This window comes from Hemitrygon akajei, chromosome 1 (assembly GCF_048418815.1).
Source record: "Hemitrygon akajei chromosome 1, sHemAka1.3, whole genome shotgun sequence".
Classification (NCBI taxonomy): Eukaryota; Metazoa; Chordata; class Chondrichthyes; order Myliobatiformes; family Dasyatidae; genus Hemitrygon; species Hemitrygon akajei.
In genome coordinates, this window is record NC_133124.1 from 191,643,529 (window position 1) to 191,662,624 (window position 19,096).

The window sequence follows — 19,096 nt, forward strand, 5'->3', positions numbered from 1 at the left end:
GCTGTCAGTAGTGCCACCTTTCAAATATCTGGGGAGCATTCTCTCTGAGGATAGCGGCATTGACAACGACATCCAGAGCATCAGCTGCCTTTGGGAGACTTCAGCGTAGAGTCTTTCAGAACAGGAGCCTTCGTCCCTACACAAAGGTCGCTGTATACCAAGCGATCTGTGTCACCACCCTCCTTTATAGCTGTGAACCTTGGGTAACCTACAGCTGTCACATCAAGTCCTTGGAGCGCTTCCACATAAGCTGCCTTCAGCGCATCCTGGGAATTACCTGGCGTGAGCGGGTGCCTCACACTGAAATACTAGTAAAGACCAACTGCAGAAGTATTGAGGCCATGATCACCCAGCATCAGCTGCAGTGGCTGGGGCAGGTGATAAGGATGCCCCCATGTCGGCTACCCCGCAGAGCGTTATACGGCCAGCTACATCATGGTCGACGCTCAGCTGGAGGGCTGAAGAAGCACTATAAGGGGGGGGGGGGGGGCGTCACGTGATGACGTAGGGTCGAGACGTTGGAAATCCAGCTCCCTCGTAAAAAGTAATGAAATAGGGTTTAAATGAAGAAGAGTTAACAAATATCTATTAGAAACTATTTATAAGCAACTCGGGATTATCTTTTGATATGGCTCCTAAATTGAAACAGAAGAAAGCTACTACTTCGAAGGCTGCGCAAATCGGTGGGGAAAAAGGCCTAACCGTTTCGGCGAAGCATTGGACTCAAGTTAGATCTCCTCCCGGCGAAGTGCATGGCACTTCTGATGATGATGGGAAGGAAGCTGCAGCAATGTCGGCGGTCTCTAAAAAGAAACGGAAGGAACGCATGCGCGAAAGTATGTATGAAAAGATATCAACAAAACTACAAATCCCAACTACGGCTGGAAGAGAAAGTGGATCTGGATCGGAAGTAGAAACAGACTCTTTGGGAAATTCGGAGGAAGAGGAAAAGAAGAAAGAGATTAAAGGAGACATAAAAGATATCCTGATATAAATGACGAATGAATTAAAAGCTATAAGAACAGATATAAAAAGGATACAGAATACACTTGATAATGTGGTGGAAAAACAAAAGAAGATGGAGAAGGAAGTTAAAGAGATGGAAGTAAAAGTGGAAGAAAATACTGAAAAAATAGAAAAAATAGAAAATGATAATCTTGTCTGGACAGCAGAAAGAAAACGGATGTTTGAAAAAATGGATGCGCTTGAGAATTCTAGTAGACGAAATAATATTAAAATTGTTGGTCTTATGGAAGGTACAGAGGGAGAAAATCCAATAAAATTCTTTCAAGATTGGATTCCAAAAATTTTGGAAATGAAAAAGGAAGTCAAGTAATTGAAATTGAAAGAGCACATAGAGCTTTAAGACCAAGATCTCAACAAGATCAAAATCCAAGATCAATTTTGATAAAATGCTTAAGGTATCAAGATAAAGAAATGATCTTGAAGGCAGCTACTCAGGGTGCTAAAGAGAGAAAAGGGCCATTGATAATAGAAGGGAAAAGAGTTTTTTTTATCCAGACATAAGTTACGATCTTCTGAAGAGGCGGAAAGAATTTAATCCAGTGAAAAAATCTTTATGGGAAAAGGGTTATAAACTTTTATTGAGCTACCCAGCAAAATTGATAATTTTTCTGGAAAATAGAGAAAGAAGTTTTTTTGTTGACTACCGGAAAGCGGAGAAATTTGTACAAGAACTACCTGATGTTCATGAAGAGGACTAAAGAATTATAGAAATGAAATGGACTAATGATGAAGATTGAAATAAGGTTGGACTTGATGGACATTTATAAAGAAAAAATAGTCGAGGAGAATTAATTGGGAGTAGAGATACTAATTATTTTCTTTTTTTTTTCTTCATTAATATATATATATTTTTTCCTTTTTGCGGGGGAGCTGGAGGAGCTCCTGATCAATGGCTGCGAGTTTCACATGTACAATCATAGCGACTGCCATGACCCGTAAAATGGGGGGGGGTAATGTTGTGTTCTTTTTATTCGCAACATTAGTGGGGGGGTATTTCATTTTTTTTTCTTATATATTAGTTATCTTTTTTATATTTTTCTTCTTTTTTGCCTGGATGGTTGGGGAGAGACTCATAGCAACATGGAGAATTTTAAAGAGTTCCCAAGGTATTATGAATGACTAATTTGCTTAATTTATTAAGTTTTAATGTTAATGGAATTAATGGGCCTGTGAAAAGAAAAAGAGTTTTAACATATATTAAGAAAATGAAAGGAGATATAGCTTTTTTACAAGAAACGCATTTAACAGAAACAGAACATAAGAAATTAAAGAGAGATTGGGTTGGAAATGTTATTGCAGCTTCATTTAATTCAAAATCGAGAGGAGTTGCAATTTTGGTTAATAAATCTTTACCAATTAAAATACAAAATGTAATGATTGATTCTGGGGGAGATATGTAATTATACATTGTCAAATTTTTTCAGAATTATGGACTTTTATGAATATTTATGCACCAAATGAAAATGATGTAAAATTTATACAAGAAGTTTTTTTGAAATTGGCTGATGCACATGATAAAATATTAATAGGTGGAGATTTTAATTTTTGTTTGGATCCTGTTTTGGATAGGTCAACTAAAGTTGCTACAAAATCAAAAGTAACAAAATTAACTTTATCATTAATGAAAGATTTAAACCTGATTGATATATGGAGAAAAATGAATCTGAGAGAGAGATTATTCATTTTATTCAAATAGACATAAAACTTACTCAAGGATTGATTTTTTTTACTATCAAAAAATATTCAAGATAGAGTGAAAAGTGTGGAATATAAAGCAAGAATACTGTCAGATCATTCTCCCTTGATAATGACAATGATAATGTTGGATAAGGAGGAATCGATTTATAGATGGAGATTTAATTCAATTCTATTAAAACGTCAAGATTTTTGTGATTTTATGAAAAAACAAATTCAATTTTTTTTGGATACAAATTTACATTCAGTAGAGGATAAAATTGTATTATGGGAAGCGATGAAAGCATATTTAAGGGGTCAGATTATGTTATACATCTAAAATTAAGAAGGAATACGCAGCAGAAATAGATCAGTTGGAAAAAGATATTATAAAGTTAGAAAAAGAATCTCAAAGATACATGACAGAAGAAAAACGAAGACAATTTGTTAACAAAAAACTACAATATAATACACTCCAGACATGTCGTACAGAAAAAGTAATTATGAGAACTAAACAGAAATATTATGAATTAGGTGAAAGATCACATAAAATTCTTGCTTGGCAGTTGAAAACAGAACAGGTTTCTAAAACAATAAATGCAATTAGAACAAGTGTAAATAAGGTTACTTATAACCCTTTAGAAATTAATGAAACTTTAAAAAAATTTTACACTGATCTATATCAATCAGAATCAAAAAATAAGATTGCTGAGATAGATAAATTTTTATCACAAATAACCCTTCCAAAATTAAATTTCGAAGAACAGAAAGGATTAGATATGCCCTTTACATTAAAAGAGGTTGAAGAAGCTTTAGGATCACTTCAGAGTAATAAATCTCCAGGAGAAGATGGTTTTCCTCCTGAGTTTTATAAAAAAAATTAAAGATTTATTAATTCCTCCTTTTATGGAATTAATATATCAAGTGGAAAGAATGCATAAACTCCCACAATCTTTTTTAACAGCGATCATAACTGTACTGCCAAAAAAAGATAGAGATCCTTTAAAACCAGCATCATATAGGCCTATTTCTTTGTTGAATACAGATTATAAAATAATAGCAAAAATTTTATCTAATAGAATATCTAAATATTTACCAAAATTAATACATATGGACCAAACAGGTTTTATTAAAAATAGACAATCAATGGATAATATAACCCGGTTAATTAGTATAATTCATTTGGCACAAAAAAGAGAGGAAATGAGTGTGGCAGTTGCTTTGGATGCAGAAAAAGCATTTGATAGATTGGAATGGGATTTTTTATTTAAGGTATTGGAAAAATATGAATTAGGAAAATCTTTTATACAATGGATTAAAATTTTAAATACTAATCCTCAAGCTAAAGTAGTTACAAATGGTCAGATTTCAACACCATTTTGTTTAACGAGGTCAACTAGACAAGGCTGCCCATTATCACCTGCTTTATTTGTATTGGCAATAGAACCATTAGCTGAATTAATTAGAACAGATTCAGATATTGGGGGCTTTAGAGTTAATCAAGAAGAATATAAGATTAACTTTTTTGCTGATGATGTTTTGATTTACTTAACAAACCCATTGCAATCTTTGCAAAGATTATCTTTTAGATTGGAAGAATATGGGGAAGAATTGGGTTATAAAGTAAATTGGGATAAAAGTGAAATTTTACCCCTTACCAAAGGAAATTATAATCAATGTCGATTAGCAACTCAATTTCGATGGTCAATAAATGGGATAAAATATTTAGGTATTAGAGTTAACAATGATGTAAAAAATTTATATAAACATAATTATTTGCCATTATTAAAAAAAAGTAAAAGAGGATCTTGATAAATGGATGATGTTACCAATAACATTAATAGGTAGAGTTAATGTTGTAAAAATGAATATATTTCCTAGATTGCAATATTTATTTCAAACTTTACCAATACAATTACCTCAGAAATTTTTTCAAGAACTGAATAAATATGTAAGGAAATTTCTTTGGAAAGGAAAGATGTCAAGAATATCATTGGAAAAATTGACATGTAAATTTGATTTAGGAGGGTTACAACTTCCGAACTTTAAGAATTATTATAAAGCAAATCAACTTAGATTTATTGCATCTTTTTTTGATGAAGAAAAACCGGCATGGATTAGAATAGAATTAGATAAGATAGGAGAAAATATACCAGAAAATTTTATATATAAATGGGAATCCAAATGGATACGGGAAAAAAAAGAATCTCCTATATTAAGACATTTGATTGATTTATGGAATAAGGTAAATATGGACGATGAGATAAAGAAATCTTTATTAGCAAAAAGGACTTTAATTCAAAATAGGCTTATTCCTTTTACAATGGATAATAAACTTTTACATAATTGGTTTCAAAAGGGGATTAAATATATAGGTGACTGTTTTGAAGGAGGTACATTGATGTCGTTTGATCAATTAAAAAATAAATATAAAATATCAAATAACACTCTTTTCTGTTATTTTCAATTAAAAGCCTATTTACGAGAAAAGCTGGGACAAACAATGTTGATGCCAAAACCTATTGAAATAGAAATATTAATTCAGAAAGGAAAAATTAAAAAATTTACATCTTGTATATATAATTTGATTCAAAAGCAGACAATTAAATTAGGAATTCATAAATCAAGACAAAAATGGGAATCTGATCTGAATGTTAAAATTGATGGAAAAAATTGGTCAAGATTATGTTCTGATAGTATGAGAAATACAATAAATGTTCGACTTAGATTAATACAATATAATTTTTTACATCAATTATATATAACACCACAGAAAATAAATAGATTAAATTCAAATATGTCTGACCAATGTTTTTGATGTAAACAAGAAATTGGTACTTTTTTACATTCTACTTGGTCTTGTTCTAAAATTCAACCATTTTGGATTAATTTAAGACTTTTATTGGAACAAATTATTGGAGTACAACTCCCACATAGTCCATTATTATTTTTATTAGGAGACATTGAAGGGACAATAACGAAATTTAAATTGAATAAGTATCAGAAAAAATTTATAAAAATTTCTTTGGCAGTAGCCAAAAAAGTTATCGCAGTTACTTGGAAATCTGATTTAAATTTAACTATGGATCGTTGGAATAATGAAATACATAGTTGTATTCCACTTTAAAAAATTACGTATAATTTAAGAAATGAATATGATATATTTTTGAAAATTTGGTCACCATACTTACAAAAGATAGGATTAGATACATATGTCCTTTGAAGATAAAATTATAGTAATTGGGGAAAGTGAAAATAAATATCAAAATTATTTTGAACTCCATGGAGCATGTGGGGATCCTCCGATATCCAGGCAATCTTTCTTCTCTTTTCTTTCTTTTTTTCCCTCTTTCTTTAGATAAGGGTTAAGGGGGGGGGAGGGTTAAGGGGAGGGGGGAGGGTTAATATCATTTTTCTTACTATTTTATTATCACATTTATTCTTTGTAATCTCTAAAATTCAATAAATAAATAATATTAAAAAAAAGAAGCACTATAAGGATCAGATGAAGAATGCTTTAAGGAAGTGCAAGATCAGACCTGAGGACCTGGAGGATGTTGCTGCTGACCGTAACACTTGGCGACAGCTGAGTAGGGACGGGGTTCGTATTCTGGAGATGGAAAGAACAACCAGAAGACAGCAGAAGAGAGCTGGGAGAAATGCAGCCATGGTTGCCATCACTACCACCACTACCACATATACATGTCCCACCTGCAATAGAGCTTGTGGGTCCAGGATAGGACTGTATAGTCATCAAAGATCTCAAAATTAAAAGAGTGGACGTTGTCATCAGATTCTGATGGACAACAGAAGAAGTTTTTGTATGTGTGTGTGTGTGGGGTGGGGGGGAGATCACCACTTGTGGGTTTCAGGTGTGGGGGAGATCAGCACCTGTGGGTTTCAGGTGTGGGGGGAGATCAGCACCCGTGGGGGGGAGATCAGCACCTGTGGGGAGGGGGGAGATCAGCACCTGTGGGTTTCAGGTGTGGGGGAGTCAGCACCTGTGGGGGGAGAGATCATCACCTGTGGGTTTCAGGTGTGGGGGGAGATCAGCACCTGTGGGTTTCAGGTGTGGGGGGGGAGATCAGCACTTGTGGGTTTCAGGTGTGGGGGGAGATCAGCACCTGTGGGTTTCAGGTGTGGGGGGAGATCAGCACCTGTGTGGGGGAGATCACCACTTGTGGGTTTCAGGTGTGGGGGGAGAGATCAGCACCTGTGGGTTTCAGGTGTGGGGGAAGATCAGCACCTGTGGGTTTCAGGTGTGGGGAGATCACCACTTGTGGGTTTCAGGTGTGTGGGGGAGATGAGCACCTGTGGGTTTCAGGTGTGGGGGAGATCAGCACCCGTGGGGGGGAGATCAGCACCTGTGGGGAGGGGGGAGATCAGCACCTGTGGGTTTCAGGTGTGGGGGAGTCAGCACCTGTGGGGGGAGAGATCATCACCTGTGGGTTTCAGGTGTGGGGGGAGATCAGCACCTGTGGGTTTCAGGTGTGGGGGGGGAGATCAGCACTTGTGGGTTTCAGGTGTGGGGGGAGATCAGCACCTGTGGGTTTCAGGTGTGGGGGGAGATCAGCACCTGTGTGGGGGAGATCACCACTTGTGGGTTTCAGGTGTGGGGGGAGAGATCAGCACCTGTGGGTTTCAGGTGTGGGGGAAGATCAGCACCTGTGGGTTTCAGGTGTGGGGAGATCACCACTTGTGGGTTTCAGGTGTGTGGGGGAGATGAGCACCTGTGGGTTTCAGGTGTGGGGGAGATCAGCACCTGTGGGTTTCAGGTGTGGGGGAGATCAGCACCTGTGGGTTTCAGGTGCGGGGGAGATCAGCACCTGTGGGTTTCAGGTGTGGGGGAGTCAGCACCTGTGGGGGGAGAGATCATCACCTGTGGGTTTCAGGTGTGGGGGGAGATCAGCACCTGTGGGTTTCAGGTGTGGGGGGGGGAGATCAGCACTTGTGGGTTTCAGGTGTGGGGGGAGATCAGCACCTGTGGGTTTCAGGTGTGGGGGGAGATCAGCACCTGTGTGGGGGAGATCACCACTTGTGGGTTTCAGGTGTGGGGGGAGAGATCAGCACCTGTGGGTTTCAGGTGTGGGGGAAGATCAGCACCTGTGGGTTTCAGGTGTGGGGAGATCACCACTTGTGGGTTTCAGGTGTGTGGGGGAGATGAGCACCTGTGGGTTTCAGGTGTGAGGGGAGATCAGCACCTGTGGGTTTCAGGTGTGGGGGAGATCAGCACCTGTGGGTTTCAGGTGTGGGGGAGTCAGCACCTGTGGGGGGAGAGATCAGCACCTGTGGGTTTCAGGTGTGGGGGAGTCAGCACCTGTGGGGGGAGAGATCAGCACCTGTGGGTTTCAGGTGTGTGGGAGATCAGCACCTGTGGGTTTCAGGTGTGAGGGGAGATCAGCACTTGTGGGGGGGGAAGAGATCAGCACCTGTGGGTTTCAGGTGTGAGGGGAGATCAGCACCAGTGGGTTTCAGGTGTGGGGGGAGATCACCACTTGTGGGTTTCAGGTGTGTGGGGGAGATCAGCACCTGTGGGGGGGGAGAGATCAGCACCTGTGGGGGGGAGATCAGCACCTGTGGGTTTCAGGTGTGGGGGGAGATCAGCACCTGTGGGGGGGGAGATCAGCACCTGTGGGTTTCAGGTGTGGGGGAGATCAGCACCTGTGGGGGGGAGATCAGCACCTGTGGGTTTCAGGTGTGGGGGGAGATCAGCACCTGTGAGTTTCAGGTTCATGATCAGACTACCTGCCCGTGTGGAGTTTGCACGTTCTCCCCGTGACCGCAATGGGTTCCCTCCCGGGTGGTCTAGTTTCTTTCCGCATCCCAAACGCGTGCAGGCTGGTGAGTTAACTGGCTACTGTAAGTTGCCCCTAGTGTTTCTGTGAGGGGTAGAATCTGGGGAAGGTTGTATGGGAACAAGTGGAGAATGAAAGCTGGAACCGTGGCAGGATTAATGTAAATGTTCCTCACAGTGTGACTGCACAATATAACGGTCTGAGGTGAGCCAGTCTCCTGTTGCAGATGCACAACGTTCTGTGGAATGTAGCTGTGTGGCAAGTCAGGATATAACGGCGAAAGAGCAGGTGAAGTGCAAAACATTCGGTAGGAGGCAACTTGCTATCCTGTAAATTGATCGACCTGGGCAGTGTGAGAACCCGACGTTGTCTGAACCTTGGTCCAGAAACCGCCAGAGTTTACTAACATGAGGGTGTGTGCTCAGCAACCAGCTCGCAATACGAGCTGAGTCAGTGCTTGGTTACCCTGAAAACTATGGAAAAAGAAACACGACGCTGGGATCCCCAGGGATTCCTCCTTTCCTCGCAAATCAAGTGACTAAACATCCTTTTCCCGTAAGAAGTGTTTCTGAACTTAGGCAGGAGAGTAGGGGGAGGAGGCTGTTGGGAGTGGACTCCTCCCTCTCTTCCTCTTCCCAGATTTTCACTGATTCCGGAGCCGGCTGGGACCTTCTCGGAGTCGGAGCTGAGCTGCCACCTCTGCCGTGAGTGAGGAGCGACTTGAGAGGGAAGGGAAGGTGAGAGGAGTGGGGGGGGTTACCGCACCAGGTTCAGATGTAGTACTAGCCCTTACCCAGCCTCCACCCGGACTGGTGCGAGCGAGCAATTGGGAGGGATCAAAGAGCAGCCTGGGGAACTTTAAATGCATGGCCGTTGAGCCCGGGGCTGAGAAAAGCAGCCTTTCCTCCCAGACGTGGCGAGAACAATCCTTGCACAGATCTGAAACTCAATTCCTAAGGAAGTCAAATCCGGGGCCTGTTGCTCTGAAGGCATCGGCTGGGGTCTTGCACCAGAAGTGCTCACGTGAGCACTTTTACCCTGCGGTGGGGCTTGTGACATGCGCTGCTGACTTAGTGCACTGCCGACGTCTCCCTGTTCCGGCCAATTCAGGTGAATTAGTCCAATGGTCACAAATGAAGCCGCCCCTAAGTACTGTGCCCCTTCAGGGGGGCCTTCATGGAATAGAGTTAATTAAAAGTTTGGACACGGGGAGAGGATATTCGGCCCGTCGTGCTGCTGGGAAAAGTTCCCCTGTGTTAGCACAGTGGTGCAGTTAGTAGGGCCGCTGCCTCACAGCCGCGGTTCGATCCCGCCCTTCAGCGCTGTCTCAGTGGAGTTTGCATGTTATCCCCGCGACCATGTGGGTTTCATCCAGGTGCTCCAGCTTTCCCCCCACATCCAAAGATGTGCAGGCTAGTAGGTTAATTGGGTGCTGTAAATTGCCCCTAGTAAGCCAGTGCGCGGGAGAATCTATGAGAATAGTTTGCAGAGGAATTACTGTGGAAGGGGGTTGCTGGGTAAGGTGGCTGTGACTGGATGGGCTGAACCAGCCTCCTGTTTCAATTGGAATGATTAGTTCAGTAGTACTTTGAAAATCTGTTTGCCTGACAAGCATAATGTGATTGAATTTCAAATACATCAGTAATATAACTGGATTGTATTTCAAATGCGATAATTACGTAATGCAATTGAATTTCAAGTTTTCTTAAATGCATCCCGTTAAACTATTATACGGAATTACAGTATATCCAATGTTTCAATTTAAAAATGGTAATTTGTTAATATTGATTGGGCATGAAGGCCCTGTATATTAAGGGTGGGTTGGGTGACATGTTTCAATTGATCTTGATGTGAACGCAGTTTCATTTTGAAGTATCTTCCCTTTGTGGAAGGTCTGTATTTGGAAAGCCGCGTCAGTGAGCTTTCTCAGGTGACCGTTATCTGGTCTCCTGTTGTTTCGGGATGGTATCCATCCACTCATCTGATGCACTTGAGGGGAAGTCAGACAGGCTTTGAAAGAGAAAAGGGGGGTTGAGATTTACACTGACAGCTGCAGGTGATAGAGAAAGGCAGGAGTGAGTCATATGGACTGACGTACCTCTGAGGGGTGTTAAACCAACACTACATGTGGCAGTTTTCCATATACAGGCCCTGCTGAGGATTTGTGGACCTCGTGCAGAGAGGACTTCCTCAGCAAGGGGTCTCCTGCCTAGATGTTGGTGTGGAGACAGACCGACATCTCTGGCCACATGCAGAAATCGGGAGGGGAGGGGATGGGGCAAGTGCTCTCCTGTCCTTCCCGTGTTCTGGAGACTCTGAAGGGCTCAGGTCCAGCTACAGTCCGACCTGCCCAGGTACGGGGTCACCTTTTACCTGAAAGAGGAGAGGCTGCAAGGATCAGAGACTCAGCTGGTGAGCCAATCTTCAGTGCTCCATTGAAGACCCTACTAGCACAGTCACCAGAGAGTGGCCATAAGCAGAAATTCTCTCTGGATGGAAAGATGAAATGAGTCATGTGCCATAGGAGTCTCTATATAGGCATCCGTTAGTCTCGTGAGACCATGGATTTGCGCCATGGAAAGTTTCCAGGGCGCAGGCCTGGGCAGGGTTATATGGGAGACCGGCAGTTGCCCAAGCTGCAAGTCTCCCCTCTTCACACCACCGATGTTGTCCAAGGGAAGGGCACTAGGACCCAAGCAGCTTGGCACCGGTGACGTCGCAGAGCAATGTGTTGTTAAGTGCCTTGCTCAAGGACACAACACGTTGCCTCAGCTGAGGCTCGAACCAGTGACCTTCAGATCACTAGACCTGATGCCTTATCCACTAGGCCACGCAACGAATCTCCATAGCACAGGAATATAGGAGCAGGAGCATGAGTAAGCCTGCCCACTGTTCAATATGACCTTGACTGATCTATGCTGGGTTCAACTCCTCGTCTATGTCAGTTCTCCGTTGCCCTCAATTCCCCAATCCTCCACTTACCTCCACCTGCAATGCTTCTGATGATCCAGCCCCTACCACTGTCTGGGCGTGGTGATTACAAATACTCACTACCCTTATCTCACTCTTTTACAAAAACGCTACTGACACAAGACCCCCAAAGGGACGTCTGCTAAATGTCCTTATGACAGAGAGTTAGCTAGGAAGTTAGATAACTTTTTCACCCAGAGAGTGGTGGATATGTGGAATGCTGTGCCCCAGAAGGCAGTGGAGGCCAAGTCTCTGGATGCATTCAAGAGAGAGTTAGATAGAGCTCTTATAGATAGCAGGGTCAAGGGATATGGGGAGAGGGCAGGAACGGGGTACTGATTGTGTATGATCAGCCATGATCACAGTGAATGAAGGGCCGAATGGCCTACTCCTGCACCTACTGTCTATTGTCTATAAAATATGATGTGAAGAGGAGGGAGGGAGGTGACAAAGGTTTACGGATATGTTAAGGGAATGGGAAAAAGCTGGCCTATTAGGATGCAACGTGGGAAAATGTGAAATCCTCCATTTTGGCAGGAAGTATAAAACTAACATTATGTTCAGTAAATGGTGGGGCATTGCAGAGTTTGTGAGGCGAGGGTTCTGGGTGTCCAAGTGCAGGATTCATTAATCAAATGAGTCCAGCAGAAGCCGACAGAATTATACTGCTTATTGTGAGGTGAATTGAATATAAAAGGTGTTGCTTTATAGTATGTTGGTGAGATTACATCTGCTGTACTTTGTATAATATGGGTCTCCAGATTTAAGAAAGGATATTTGTGCTTTGGGAACAATTCCAAAAAGGGTTACACTTCCGGTACAGTAAACGTCTGATGGCTCTCTCTCTGATGATTTGGAGATCCCGATGGCTCAGTATCTGGCTGATTGGGTGCTGAAAGCTGCAACATCTGGTTGATCAAAATATATTCCGTGGGCCCTGGGAAGGGCATTTCCTCTTGTGGGAGAATGGAGAATTAGAGTTCAAAGGTTAGAGGTAAAACGTAACCATTTCAGAAAAGATTAACATTTCTCTCAGAGGGCTTCAGGTCCTTGGAACTCTTCCCCAAAGGAAGGTAGTGATTGGTCATTGGATTATTATTACAGTCACATGATCTGAGATACAGTGGAAGGCTTTTGATTGCAAATCATTCAGATATCATCCAATCAGACCATCACATATGTAAGTACATCAAGGTAGTATTAAAGGAGAACCAATAACAGAATGTGGAAAATTGTGAAATATGAATATGTTGAATATAGTGAAATAACTATCTTATTTATCTTAAGCCAGTGGAAACATTAACTATGTTCAGATTTTTAAGGTGGGGGTTTTAATTCATTCAGGGGATGTAGGCTTCGCAGGCTGACCCAGCACTTAATCGCCCATCCCTAGTTGCTCTGGAGAAGATGGTGGTGAGCTGTGTTCTTGAATCACTGTAGTCCTTGAGATGTTGTTAAACCCACAGTGCTGTAGGGAGAGAGTTTGAGGAACAGCTATATATTTACAAGTTGGGTGAATGTCTTGGAGTGCAACTTTTGCTTTTGCTGCCCTGGTCCTTCCAGCTGGTAGAGGTGGTGGGTTTCGAAGGTGCTGTCTGAGGAGTCTTGGTGAGTTGCAGCAATGTGGATGGAATGAACTGCAGCTACTGTGCGTTGTTGGAGGAATAAGTGAATGGGGTAGCTACCGAGCAGGCTGCTATGTGTTCTGCAGTGCTGAGCTTCTTGAGTGTTGTTGAAGCTGCATCTCTCCAGGCAAGTGGACGCTGCTCCTTCACACTCTGCACTTGATCCTTGGCTGCTCCCTTCAGTCCTGGCCCACATACAAACCACACTCAGAGACTGAATCTATGTGAAGCAGTTGAGTTTTCATCAAACGCACACAGGTATTTCAGCTGTGAGTATAAAGAAATGTTTAATAAGGATTCAGTCAGGTCTGCACAGGAAGGCACCTCCCAATCCTCACCAAGCTACCTCATCACCTGCAGCCTATTTAAACCCAGCCCTCATTTTCAGTCCTTGTTCACTCATTGATCCAGTTGGCCTCAACCAGTTGCTTCTAGCCTCGTGGTTCCTCATGGCTTGTTATTTTGCAGTATGTTATTAAAAATATTTACCACTGAATCATCTTCGCTGCTCTGCTTTTGGGTCAAGCCTCTTCTACATTTCCTGACGCACTCAAAGGATCAGCTCAGAGAGGTCTCTCCACCTACTCACTATAGTGTTGAATTGTCCGAATAGAGAACAATCGAACGGTCCATCTTTGTTCAGTGCCAAGCACCTCCCCTTATGTCCCTCCTCCTTCCCTTTCTCCCATGGTCCTCTCTCCTCTCCTATCAGATTTCTCCTTCTATAGCCCTTTACCTCAGCACCTATCACCTCCCACCTTCTTACTTCATCCACTTCTGCCACCCACCTGGCTTTACCTTCTACCTTCTTCACCACCTCCACCTTATTCTTGGGTCTTTCCCCTTCCTTCCCAGTCCTGGTAAAAGGAACAGGCCTGAAACATCAACTGTTTATTCCTCTCCACAGATGCTGCCTGAGCTGCTGAGTTCCTCCAGCATGTTGTGTGTGTTGCTCTGGATTTCCAGCATCTGCAGAATCTCTTGAGTTTATGGTCTGGTGCACATGCCCTTTGCTCTATTTATGAAGCAACCACATGCTTTGACCACACTAGCTCCTGGCTAGAGACACACATCCATTTAAAAATTCTCACCCTTGCTTCCAAATCCTTCCTGAGGCTCGCCCATCCCTTACCTCTGCAGGTTCCTCCAGGATAGGGCCTGTCTTCCACTTCCAACTTCAAAGGCAGACCACATATTTAGTGTTATTTCGAATTACCCTACTCTGAAGATGTTCAAACCTGATAGAGAGGCGCCCTTTCAAAAAAGAGATGCTCAGAGATTTTTTTAGCCAAAGGGTGGTGGAATTTGTTGCCGCGTGCAGCTGTGGAGGCCAGGTTGTTGGGTGTATTTAAGGCAGAGATTGATAGGTTCTTGATTGGACGTGGCATCAAAGGTTACGGGGAGAAGGCCGGGAACTGGGGTCGAGGAGGAGATTAATAAAAAGGATCAGCCATGATTGAATGGCGGAGCAGACTCGATGGGCCGGATGGCCTAATTCTGCTCCTATGAAAACCAACCTCTCCTCCAGATGACTCTCTCTAAATTCCTGTCCACCCACCCTTCACATTTACTCTTCACCCTCTTTCCATCGAGCAGAAGGTACAGAAGTTTACAACCAGGCTCAAGAACATCCTATCCTGCTGCTAGAAGACACCTGAATGGACCTCTTGGACACATGATCTCTCAGATGACCTTGGCATGACCCTTGCACATTAGTTGAAAACCTTCACTTTACTATCTCTGTAACTGCGATTCTATATTTTGCATACCTTGTAATGTATGGATTGATTTGATTAGATGGTATGAGACAAGTATGGCTGACAAGGGAAGTCAAAGACCGCATAAAAGCAAAAGGGAAGGCATATAATTTAGCAAAAATTATTGGGAAGGTAGAGGTAAGGAAGGCAAATGCAATGTTAGCATTCAGTTTGAGGGGACTGGACTACAAAAGCAAGGGCGTAATGCTTTATAAGGCATTGCACTTGGAGTATTGTGAGTCATTTTGAATCCCTTATCTAAGAAAAGATGTACCGGCATAGGAGAGGGCCGAGAGGAGGTTCACGACAATGATTACAGGAATGAAAGGGTTAATATATGAGGAGCGTTTGATGGCTCTGTGCCTGTACTTGCTGGAGTTTAGAAGAATGAGGGGTGATCCCATTGAAACCTATCGAATATAGAAAGGCCTAGATAGAGTGGTTGTGGAGAGGATGTTTTCTATAGTGAGAGAGTCTAGGACCAGGGAGCAGAGTCTCAGAATAGACTCCGAGTCTGGCTGAAGAAATCTTTCCTCTTCTCTGTTCTAAGTGGATATTCTTGGATATTGAAGAGATGAGGAAATTTTTCTTTAGCCAGAGGGTGGTGAATCCGTGGAATTCATTGCTACAGAAAGCTGTGGAGGCCAAGTCATTGGGTATACTTAAGGCAGAGGTTAATAGATGCTTGATTAATCAGGGTTCCAAAGGTTACGGGGAGAAAGCAGGAGAATGGGGTTGAGACGGATAATATATCAGCCATGATGGAATGCAGAGCAGACTTGATGGGCTGAATGGCCCAGTTCTGCTCCTATGTCTTACGGCCTTAACAAAAGCTTTTCTCTGTATTGTGGTACACGTGACAATAATAAACCAACTGCTCCAGGAACACATTGAACTTGGGTGCTGGCCCCTCAGTACGGCAGCAAGGAAAGCCAAAACTAAGTTGGCGTATTCAGGAGTAAGCGAGCCTCAGGAAAAATGATCATTTTGAATTAACATCACATAACCTATCCAGCCTTGAAAAATTAATACCATGTTAGAGTCTGATTTCCACAGAAGATAATTTTTTTTCAGTTTTAGAGAGGGTGCAAAGGAGATTTACTAGGACTGGATTAGAGAACATATCTAATGAAGGAAGGTTGAGCGAGCTCGCACTTTTCCCTTTGGAGTGAAGAACGATGAGAAGCGTATTGATAGAGGTATATAAGATTACAAGAGGCATAGACAGAGTGGACAGCCAGTGCCTTTTTCCCAGGGTGGCAATGGTTAGTGCTAGAGGATGTCCTATTAAGGTGAGTGGAGGAAAGTTTAGAGGAGATGTCAGTGGTGGGTTTTACACGGAGAATGTTGAGTGTCTGGAGTGCACAATCAGGTTTGGGGTTAGAGGCTGATACATTAAGGATATTCAATAGACTCTTTGATAGACACATGGTTGAAGGAGAAATGGAGGGCTATGATCTATGAAGCAGGGAAGGATTAAACTGAATCGTAGAGTAGGTTAAAGGTTCAGCACAATAGCATGGGCAGAAGGCCCATACTCTGCTGTGCTGCTTTACCCTATGTATCTTATTTTCTGCCTCTCTCTGATCTTTTCTATCTTCATAATATTTTCTATTTGTTTCCTGTACATAATGTAAATCCGGTTTGCATTTTCAGCTTATGCTAGTTTGGTTAGACCGTGTCTTCGTTATAGAGCCTCACTGTACCTTGATCAGCTTACCAATGTCACAGGCATGCTGGTTCAGTCACCCAAATAGAAGCCAGAATTGGTTCAAAAGAAAATCCCTGCAGGCAGATGTGAGTGTTATGAATAGTAATTCCTAAATATTGTTTGCAAAATTCCAGGTTAGTATCTCTCTAACTAAACGTCTTTTAATGTTCTGAACCATCATTAGTGTTACTAACATGCAGTTCTTTAAACAATTACAGTACACAATCACGTTCCATTTAAGGTAACTTTTATACACAATGTGGGACTTACGGACTTCAATTTGGGACCTTATAAACAAGAACTCATCAAAAAGGGACACTCAGTTTGAGCAGCTTGTGATTCAGTGAGATATAAAATTGCAAGGATTGAAGTAGATTGGAGCAATGCAAGTTGGAAATGTATGTGCTGAACCTGATATTAGACAAAGGCTTGCTTAAACTGGGAATTTCAACAACAAAACTACTTAGCTTTGCAACCGTCATTACAATAAAAAGTTGCATTCATCAGAAAGCAAAGTATGTGCTGGGACACCACAGATCAGAGAAGGCACTTGGGACCTTTATGGGGCCTGTATAAACTGAACTCTGGATGAAAGTTATCTCAGTACACCAAATACTGTATCTGATATACCGTATAGAAATCTACAGATTAGTACATGCATATTGACATTCCAAAGCTCTTTCCCCTTTATATTCTCAAAGTAAAGACAGTTATCTAGAGCCCACCACTCTCACAACAAACGACTATTATTTGGAATCCCAGTGGAAAGTAAACAATAATTCAAGGAGCGTTTGGGGTAACTAAAAGTATGATTTGCGTTTCTGTATTATCTTTGGGATATCATAGAAACATAGAAAACCTACAGCACAATATAGGCTCTTCGGCCCACAAAGCTGTGCCAAACATATCCTTACCTTAGAACTACCTAGGCTTACCCATAGCCCTCTATTTTTCTGAGCTCCACATACCCATCCAGGAGTCTCTTAAAAGACCCTATCGTTTTCTCCTCCACCACCGTCGCCGGCAGCCCATTCCATGCACTCACCACTCTCTGTAAAAAGACTTACCCCTGACATCTCCTCTATATCTACTTCCAAGCACGTTAAAACTATGCCCTCTCGTGTTAGCTATTTCAGCCCTGGGGAAAAAGCCGCTGACTATCCACAGGATCAATGCTTTTCATTATCCTATACACATCTGTCAGGTCACCTCTCATCCTCCATTGCTCCAAGGAGAAAAGGCCAACTTCACTCAACCTATTCTCGTAAGGCATGCTCCCCAATCCAGGCAACATCCTTGTAAATCTCCTCTGCACCCTTTCTATGGTATCGATGGAGGTATTTCTGAAGAGTGGTCTAAATGCTAAGGTAGGAAGCACTGCAGCCAATCTGCACACAGCAAACTCCCACAAAATGACCAAATAATCTCCTTCAGAAATGATGGCTGAGGGAATGAATATTAGCATGGACCCCTCTACCTGGGATCAAGATGACCCCGGACTGCGGTTTCTGTTGAGGCAGTTTTTCTAGGGATGGTTTTGGGACAGAAAAGGGAGTTAGGGGTTTGGTTGAGGTTTAGGGACAGGGATGTGGGGAAATCAGAGATCAGACCAGGGTCTAGGTCTCCATTCCACGCTCCACGTTCGAAGGACAATGTGTCAGATGTCGAGCTGCCACTAGGGCTGGTGGCTTCCCCAGGTTGGCAAGCTGTTGAGAGGTTCCAGGATTGGAATTCCATGTGGGTAGGAGGCACAGCGGCCGATGACTCCCTAGTTACGTGCATTGGTGAGAGTGGGGTTTGAGGCCTAGTGTTTGGGGTCCTCGGAATGGGTGCAGGGCGTTGTTGGACTGAAAGAGGTCATGAAGACAGGGTGTCACTGCACCCTGTGCACACAATACCTCATGGTAATATCCTACCATGTCATTGCATGAGGCTGACAAGTAAGGCATATTTTGAAGGTGCCGTGTATTGCCACGGAAAAATTCCACTTAAAAGGACTTGCCCTCGGGCAGCAGAGTGTCTTTTTATGAATGAACGGAGTGATTGTGGATTCTATTGCAACCCTTCATTCCTAACCGATGACGTCATATCTGCATAAGCATAGGCCTCCTACTCAATTCCTGGCACGTTCTCTTCACGAACGGCACCACGGTTTATGATGCTCTGTAACGATCATGTCACATGACCGGCCTTCAGTGCCAGAGCTGAAGGAAAGGACCTCTGTGAGAACGTCTGAACAATATGTCACACAGCTGAGGTCCTACAATGAGCCTTTCACTGCTTCCCAGAACTCATTCAAGGCATCCCCACAGCTACAGACCTAAAGAGCCGTTGCAATGGAACAGCCCGCTCTACTGCCAAAAGATTTCTCAAGTGGCCTCGGAATCGAAAAAGGAACATTCACATCTGGTACATGGGCTCAAGGTGAGAAGCACTGCGTCAATTTCTACCCACCCTTGGGTGAGGATGGGCCACAGTAGATCTTGACCTAACGTGTTGACGTGACTGTGGATGGTCAGTGGGCAATGCGATCCATGT